This window comes from Miscanthus floridulus, chromosome 11 (assembly GCF_019320115.1).
Source record: "Miscanthus floridulus cultivar M001 chromosome 11, ASM1932011v1, whole genome shotgun sequence".
In the NCBI taxonomy this organism is placed as follows: Eukaryota; Viridiplantae; Streptophyta; class Magnoliopsida; order Poales; family Poaceae; genus Miscanthus; species Miscanthus floridulus.
In genome coordinates this window covers 2,170,937-2,180,640 of record NC_089590.1, presented here as the reverse complement: position 1 = coordinate 2,180,640, position 9,704 = coordinate 2,170,937, and the positions used below count along the sequence as shown (strand labels likewise).

Below are 9,704 nucleotides of genomic sequence, written 5' to 3'. Positions count from 1 at the left end.
GTAGTTTAGGACTTTGTTTTCCTTTGGCCGTACTATTAAGGGAGGTATGGATGGGTAGCTTAATCTAGGTGAGTCTAGTGGGTTAGGTGTGGTGCACATTTATCAAATCTAGCGCTAGGTAGCTCCTAAAAAGCCCTAAGATCAATTGGAGCAAACTTTATTCACATATGATTGCGAGTTGGAAGTGAATGGAGGGTCAAATGCTGACCGGACACTGGTTCCGGTGTGACCAGATGCTAGCGCAGAGTCCGGTCAGTTCATTTGATCAAGGTGAAGTTGTCTGCATGTGACCGGACGTTGAGAGGTGAGTGACCAGATGCTGGGTGCCAGAGTTCGGTAAACTCCAGTAAGGTTCCAGAGAGGGAGAATCCTGATCGGACGCGTCTGGTCAATGCTGATCGGACGCTGGTCAGGTTCCGGCTACTGACCGGACACTGAGCAACAAAGTGACTGAACGCTGGGTGCTAGAGTCCGGTCAATATTAATAAGGTTCTAGAGGGCAGTTTTTGTGACCGAACGCGTCCGGTCAGTGCTGACTGGATGCTGGCCAATGTTCGGTCACAACTTAAACTGCACAGAGGCGGGTGAACTGACCGGAGCGTCCGGTCACCCTGCAAAGACACATAATGGTTCGTTTTGAATGAGGTGTTATAAATACTTTCTCTATTCACTCAAGGGATCACTTTTGCTCATTTCAACAGCTGAGAAACATCCTTGAGAGTGCCAAGAAGAGCAAGGTCCTAGTGAGGTGATTGAGATTTGAGAATTCAAGATAGAGACCTCATTAGTGAAAGCAAGAGTAGCAAAGTGTGCATCTACCCTTCTCATTAGGCTTATCATGGTCAAGTGAGAGTTTGTGCTTGTTACTCTTGGTGATTGCCATCACCTAGACGGCTTGGTGTTGATTGGGAGCTTGGTGATCATCCGGCGGAGCTTGTGGATGACCCAACTCAAGTTGTGAGCGGTTGTGGGTGATTCACCGTGACGGAGTATCATAGAATCAACCCATAGAGAGCACTTGATCCTTGCACGGATCATGGGGGAGCTACACCCTTACGCGGGTGCTCCAACGAGGACTAGTGGAGAGTGGCGACTCTCTGATACCTCGGCAAAATATCACCGCATTCCTCCTTCTCTCTTTACTTTAAGCATTTACTTTGAGTAATTCAATTCTTGTCTTTACATTCATAGAATTGCCATGCTAGAGTAGAATTGGAACCTAGGGTGCAAAACTTTTGTGCGGTAGAACATTAGAAACACTTTCTAGGCACAAGGGGTGAAGTGGGCTAACCGTAGGGTTTAATTATTGCAAAGAATTTTAGAATTAGCCTAATTCACCCCCCCCTCCTCTTGGACATCTTGATCCTTTCAATTGGTATCAGAGCCTCATGCTCACGTTTTAGGCTTAACCGTCTAGAGAAAGATGTCTCACGGGGATGGACCTCCTCCTATCTTTGAGGGGGTGAATTTTCTTATTGGAAAATCCACATGGAGGCGTATTTAGAAGCTCTAGATGTTGGAATACTTAGAGCCGCCTCACAAGAATTCCCAAAACCACGGGATCCCACGCACCTTCAAGGCGATGAAGTGAACTATGAGAAATAGAATGCAAAGGCTCGAAACACCATCTTTAGAGGTCTTTGCAAAGATGTGTTTAACCGAGTGAGAAACCACAAGGACGCCCATGCACTATGGTCGGACATTTGTGCGCTCCATGAGGAAACTAAGAGCGAGCGTGAGGAACACTATCATCTTGTAATGAAAAAGCTAAATTCTTTTGAGATGCTTTCTAAAGAGAGTGCTAATGAAATATACTCACGCTTGAATGCTCTTATAGAGGAAGTCAATGGGCTTGGACTCACTCAAATGCAACCATCCGATGTTGTAAGAAAAATCTTGAGTGTCCTCCCCATAGACAAATATGGGCATATTGTGACCGTGCTTCATCAAGGTGATCTTTCCACCGCTACACCAACTCAAATTTTTGGGAAAGATCAACGCCCATGAGATGTACATACATATCACACCACAAGGTGGCTCATCCTCTATCAAGAATAAAGAAAAAGACTTAGCATTCAAGGCTAGCCAAGAGAAGGGCAAAGCAAGAATTGAGTATGAGAGCTTAAGTGATGATGAAGTTGATGATGCAAGTGATAATGAAGTTGATGATACAAGTCTTGCTCTCATGGTGAGAAGAACCACCAAGATGCTAAAAAAGCTCAACAAGAATGGCATTAAGTTTGATGATAAGAAAAAGAAGTTCTTCACTAGCACAAGAAGGAAGCCAATCTCTAAGATGGATTGCTACAATTATGGAGAACTTGGTCATCTAGCACATCAATGCACCAAGCTCAAGAAAGACAAATACAAGAAGAAGAACAAGGGCAAGAAAGATGACTCAAGTGATGAAGATGAAGATGAAAAGAAGAAAAACAAGCCATACAAGAAAAAAGATGGCAAGGACTTTCACAAGAAGAAGAAAAATGGAAAGGCATACATCATTAGTGATTGGCTCATGGACATTGATTCATCTAGTTGCTCATTCGATGATGATAGTGATAATGAGAAGGTGGCCACAATTATGATTGACTCTTCATCATCTTCACCAACACCACCGCCATCATCCTCTACACACCTATGCCTTATGGCCAAGGGTGAACGGAAGGTACCAAATGATGATGATAGTGATAGTGATGGTGATAATGATGAATATGAATCACCTTCATATGATGATCTTATTAAATTGCTAAATCAATATACTAAGATCATTAGAAAGACTAGAGCTAAGAATGACAAGGTAGAAGCTAAGAATGATTCTCTTTTTAGCTAAATATGATATAGCCGAAAAGGCTAGTGTTGAGCTTAGAGAAGCAAATGAAGCCATGTCGTCCAAACTCAAGGAGCTCAAATCTTCTAAGAAAGAGCTTAAAGATAAACATGATAAACTTGAGGGGATGTATAAAGAGCTCATCACTAGCCACAATATGCTAAAAGAAGAATATACAACTCTCAAAATAAATCATGACAATCTTGTTATTGCTCAAGAATTTTTATCTAATAAGCCACATGATGCTACTAACGATATTGTTAAGATTGATATAGCTACATCATGTGATGATTTAATTATTGAGAGTATTAAGCAAGGATTTAGTAGCAAAGACAAGTAAGTGGTTGAAACCAACAACTATGATGAGTATGTCAAGCTCAAGCATGATAATGAAAAGCTCAAGAAAGATCTTGAAGAGCTCAAAACCACCAACACTATAGTGCTAGAAACTCTTGATCATGATGGTGATTTGATTCTTGAGAATGAGAAGCTCAAAGAAGAGAACAAGAAACTCAAGGAAGAGAAAAATAATGATGCACTCAAGAAAGAAAACAAGAAGCTCAAGATGGAGAAAGAGCATCTCAAGATTGGATTGAGCAAGTTTACAAGAGACAAGTATCTTCAAAGTGAGCTACTAATGAACACCATCATGAAGATGGATAGAAGTGGCATTGGGTACTTAGCAAACCAAGAGAAGAAGGCTCAAGCTCAACAACAACAACACAAGTCAAAGTCAAAGCCAAAGAGGTGTTTTGAGTGTGGACAAGAAGGCCACTTTGCCTATGAGTGTCAAACTCCACCACCACAACCCTTGCCCAAGCATGCTAGACCCTTTGCTTTCAATGCTCATTACATGCTTAGAAAAGACTAGTGGAAAGATGAAAGTTATGTTCTTAGGACCTCCCAACAAGAATAGGCCTAAAAAGATTTGGGTATTAAAGTCACTTGTTAAGAAAGTCAAGGGCCCTCAATAAGTTTGGGTTCCTAAAGCTTGATCTCTTGTGTGTAGGTGAACTACAAGACTGGTGGAAGTCATTGGGTAATTGATAGTGGTTGCACACAATATATGACTAGTGATCCTCGTATGTTCACCTCACTAGATAAAGAAGTAGATGGACAAGAAAGAATCATATTTGGAGATAATTCAATGGGCAAAGTTAAAGGATTAGGCAAAGTGACTATGTCAAATGATCATTCAATCTCAAATGTGCTATATTTTGCTTCATTGAGCTTCAACTTGCTATCTGTTGGTTAATTGTGTGATCTTGGCTTTCAATGCCTATTCATCAAGAAGGAAGTGGTTGTATCTAAGAAGGATGATGATCAAGTGATATTCAAGGGATTTAGATACAATAACTTATATCTAGTGGACTTCACCTCTAAAGATGCTAATTTGAAGACTTGCCTATTCACTAAAATAACACTTGGGTGGCTATGGCATAGAAGACTTGCTCATGTTGGGATGAGCTCACTCAAGAAGCTAATGAAGAATGATTTGGTGAGAGGGTTGAAGGATATAAAGTTTGAGAAGAACAAGCTTTGTAGTGCATGTCAAGCCGGCAAGCAAGTTGTAAACACTCATCCTACAAAAGCTTTCATGTCAACCACAAGAGTGCTAGAGCTCCTTTATATGGACTTATTTGGACCAACAACATACAAGAGTTTAGGAGGAAATCTTTATTGTCTTATGATTGTTGATGACTACTCAAGATACACATGGGTGTTCTTCCTTTATGACAAATCCAAAGTGGTATCATGTTTCAAGAAGTTTGCCAAGAGAGCACAAAATAAGTTTGAGGTGAAGCTCAAGAAAATTAGAAGTAATAATGGGAAAGAATTTGACAACACAAACATAGAATCCTATTGTGATGAAGTTGGAATCAAGCATGAAGTCTCCGTAATCTACACTCCTCAACAAAATAGTGTAGTTGAGAGAAAGAACCGGACACTTATCACTCTTGCCAGAACAATGCTAGATGAGTACAACACCCTCGAAGCTCTATGGATGGAAGCTATCAACACCGCATGTTATGCATCCAACTGCCTATAACTTCAAAAGTTTCTTGGGAAGACACCTTATGAGTAGCTTAATGGGAAGAAGCCGGACGTCTCATTCTTTAGGGTGTTTGTTTGTAAATGCTACATCTACAAGAAGCAACAACACCTAGAGAAGTTTCAAAGATGTTATGATATTGGTTTTCTTATTGGTTACTCATCAAAGTCCAAAGCATATAGAGTATTTAATTATGTCACCGGCTTGGTTGAAGAAACATATGATATGGAATTTGATGAATCTAATGGCTTCCAAAGAGCACATGAGAATCTTGATGATGTAGGTGATGAACCATTGAGGGAGGCCATAAAGAATATTTTGGTTGGAGACATCAAGCCACAATATGATGAAGATGATGTACAAGTGATCAATCCACCTTCTTCATCAAATGTGCCACAAGATGATGAAAAAATTAGGAGAGTAGAAAATAAAGATACTCATGTCTCCCATGAGCAAATGGTGATACAAGCATAAGATGTTGATGCTCCACAACCTCCCTCTCAAGTGGTTGATAGAAGAAATTCACCTCTACTACAAGCTCATCCACAAGATCTCATCATAGGGAGTCCATCAAAGGGTGTAATGACTCGATCTTAAAAACTTGCTTCATTTATTGAATATCACTCTTTTGTCTCTTGCTTTGAGCTTACTAAGGTAGAGGAAGCTCTTCAAGATCTGGATTGGATAAACGCCATGCATGAAGAGTTGAACAACTTCACTCGTAATGAAGTTTGGACTCTTGAAGAACGACCACAAGGTGCAAGAGTTATTAGAATAAAGTGGGTGTTCCGCAACAAGCAAGATGATCAAGGTATTGTTGCGAGGAACAAGGCAAGACTAGTTGCAAAGTGGTTCTCTCAAGTTGAAGGGTTGGATATTGGAGAGACCTTTGCGTCGGTTGCAGGATTAGAAGCCATTCGTATCCTCCTTGCATATGCATCACATCATAAAATAAAACTATATCAAATGGATGTGAAAAGTGCATTTTAAATAGCTTTATAAATAAACTAGTCTATGTTGATCAATCTCCCGGGTTTGAAGACCCTAGATATCCTAATCATGTTTATAGGTTGTCCAAGACGCTATATGGGCTTAAGCAAGCCCCAAGAGCTTGGTATGAGCGCCTTCGGGATTTTTTCATTGAGAAGGGCTTCACCATTGGAAAGGTCAACACCACACTATTCACCAAGAAGCTTGATGGATATATCTTCATTTGTCAAGTATATGTTGATGATATTATCTTTGGATCATTAAATGAAGATTCTTACAAAGAGTTTGGTGAATTGATGTCGAAGGAGTTCGAGATGTCAAAGATTGAAGAGCTTACATTCTTTCTTGGTTTTCAAGTCAAGCAAATAAGATAGGGAATTTTTATCTCTCAAGAAAAGTACACCAAGGATCTTCTCAAAAGGTTCAGTATGGATGAATGTAAGCCAATCAAGACACCTATGCCATCAAATGGACATCTTGACCTAGATGCGAGAGGTAAAACGGTTGATCAAATTCTCTATCGCTCTATGATTGATAGTTTATTATATTTAACCGCATCTAGGCCCAAAGGGTTTTAAATACTTCCTCCACTCACTCAAGGGATCACTTTTGCTCATTCTAACAGCTAAGAAACACCCCTGAGAGTGCCAAGAAGAGTAAGTTCCTAGTGAGGTAATTAAAATTTGAGAATCCAAGATAGAGACCTTATTAGTGAAAGCAAGAGTAGCAAAGTGTGCATCCACCCTTCTCATTAGGCTTGTCGTGGTCAAGTGAGAGTTCGTGCTTGTTACTCTTGGTAATCGCCATCACCTAGATGGCTTGGTGCTGATTGGGAACTTGGTGATCATCCAGCGGAGCTTGTGGATAACCCAACTCAAGTTGTGAGCAATTGTGAATGATTCACCACGATGGAGTGTCAAAGAATCAACCCGTAGAGAGCACTTGATTTTTGTGTGGATCAAGGGGGAGCTACACCCTTGCACGAGTGCTCCAATGAAGACTAGTGAGGAGTGACGACTCTCCGATACCTCGATAAAACATCGTCGCGTTTCTCCTTCTCTCTTTACTTTAAGCATTTACTTTGAGCAATTCAATTCTTATCTTTACATTCATAGAATTGCTATGCTACAGTAGGATTGGAATCTAGGGTGTAAAACTTTTGTGCGGTAGAACATTAAAAACACTTTTTAGGCATAAGGGGTGAGTGGGCTAACCATAAGGTTTAATTATTGCAAATAATTTTAGAATTAGCCTAAATCACCCCTCCTCTTGGGCATCTTGATCCTTTCACACGTAACGGGTGGGAGCGACACACGACGCGACGTGAGGGAGCGAGCAGCGAGCGAACGAGCGACACACGGCAGCAGCGAGGTGGAGTGGGCGTGCAACATCTGGACAGGTCGGACGCCCGTATCCTATCGTTATCGTAATATTTTAGAACTGAAAAAGTTTGTATTTTTTGAACAAAATTTATCTATATCTTTTATTAAACTAATCCCCATTGGATTAAAACTAAAAAAGAGTTTGTATTTTTTTTCAAACAAACTTTATCTATGTTTTTTATAAAACTAGGCCTTGTTCACTTTGCAAATTTTTTGAACCCAATGAATAGTACAACTTTCGTCTTATTTGGTAAATATTGTCCAATCGTGGACCAACTAGGATCAAAAGATTCATCTCATGATTTCCAACTAAACTGTGTAATTAGTTATTTTTTTACCTACATTTAATACTCCATGCAAGCGGCTAAAAATTGATGTGATGGAGAGAGAGTGAAAAAACTTAGAATTTGGATGGCATCTAAACAAGGCCCTAATCTACATTAGAGCATCTCCAAGAGCCTTTCTAAATCTTACTCTCTAAATCATCATTCAAAGAGTCATATGCATATAAGTTGTTTTTTATATCTTTTTACTCTCCAATGTTTTTTCTATATCTCATGACTAGCCTAGAGAGCTATTCTCGTCTTCTATTTTTGGCCCTGTTCGGCTTGCTGAATTTTAGCTGAAACTGGTTGAAAATACTGTACTAATTAAATTGTTGTAAGAGAAAAATACTGTTTGTTCCGGTTAAAAAAAGAAGCCGAATAAGCCGGCTTCTGGGTAAACCGAACGGGCCATTGGATAATCATTTAGATAAGCTGTTGAAAGATAGTTTTTCACCCAGATTTCTATTGCTAGCATTTAAGAAGGAAATAGAAAGTCTCTTGAAGATACTCTTAAAAGTCTATTGCAACATGCAGTCTATCCCCATTATTCTTCACTAACTATCTACATCATCTTCCATCAATAGCCATGTCATCGCACAAACTTCCAACCTCTTAATTACAAGCTATCCACGTATGCCATTTTTACTCAGTTTCATTTCAATTTTTTTAATCCTTGCAGCAACGCTATCTTCTAGTTACAAAGAAAATAAAAACAGAGAAGATATACATTCTGAAATTACCCTTGACCGCACAGCGCACAATCTTTAGGCATGCATCTTGGAGCAGAAAATTTAGTCAAATTATATTCCAACGTCGATGGACCTGCAACAGTACGACCCATCTTACCTGGGAAGCACCGGGGTAAGCAGCGGCTTGCCGGAGAAGGCTGCTTCAAGGTTCCCGATGGTGACGTCACGAAGGTCCGACCTGGACTCCTTCGTGAAAGCCGCGCAATGATGCGTCAGCACCACATTGTCCATGGAGAAGAGCTCCGCAGGCACCTTCTCGAAGACATCGAGGCCAGCTCCGGCGATTCTCCCCTCCGCCAGCGCGCTGACAAGCTCCTCCTCGTCGATGTTTAGCCCCCGGCCGATGTTTATGACGACCCCGTCTTTCCCGAGGGCGTCAAGAACGTCCTTGTTCACGATGTGGCGCGTCTCCTTGCTCAGCGCGCACGCCACGACGAGCACGTCCGATTCGCAAGCGAGGTCGTGGACGGTAGGGAAGTATCTGTAGGAGACGGATTCCTTGGGTGTTCTGGAGTTGTAGTAGATGACGCAGCCGAAGGCTGCGAGCCTCTTTGCGATCAGAGAACCAATGTTCCCCAATCCGATGATGCCGACGCGCTTGCCGCCCACCTTGGTGCCGGGGGGATGGTAGTCCCCCTGCTGGAGCGGCCAGAGCCCGCGCCAGGATGAACCGCTCGGCCGCCGACACGCGGCGCAGCACGTCGACGAGCATGCCGACGGCGTGGTCAGCGACGTCGGTGGAGTAGACCGTGCCAGAGTTGGCGACGGCGACGCCGCGGCGCGCGCACTCGCCGAGGTGGATGTGGTCCAGCCCTGCGCCCGTGCTGAAGACGAAGCGGAGCGACGGCACGGCGTCGAGGAACGCGGCATCCACACGAACGGAGTCGCCTCCCGCAGTGACCAACGCACGGGGCGGGTCCTGGTCGGCGGCCGCGGCGGCTAGGAATGGCGGGGAGGGGCTCTCCCGACGTGAAGAAGTCCAGGACGCGGTACCGCTCCCGCAGCGCGGCGTGGAAGTCGATTTCCCTTACGCGGAATAGGAGGAGCGCCGGGAGCTGCTCGGCGGCGGAGGATGCCATGACGGAGATGCGGAAGCCGACAGTCCGCGCAGCCACTGGTTTGCTGTCCTGGTGACTCATCAGTATTTCTCCGGTGTCTGTGGTCCATTGCTATTTGTCTGTCATCTTCTTGTGCCTATTCAAGCTATTAATTTTCTTCATCCGTCTCATTTAGTCCCTGTGTCACGTGGACCACGCTCGCCGGCAAATTTGTCGTCACGATCCGATCTGATCCGATCTGATTGCTTGTCTCGGTTTTTTTACTTCCTGCCTGGTTTTTCATCGTGGCTAGTTTCCGAGTCTTCGTGGCAGGCTATAC

At 42.7% G+C, this 9,704-nt stretch overlaps 1 pseudogene; it reads right to left on the bottom strand.

Annotated features, from left to right (window-relative positions):
* Positions 1-8,190: 8,190 nt before the first annotated feature.
* LOC136493234 (glyoxylate/hydroxypyruvate reductase HPR3-like) lies at positions 8,191-9,503 on the bottom strand (annotated as a pseudogene).
* Positions 9,504-9,704: the final 201 nt, after the last annotated feature.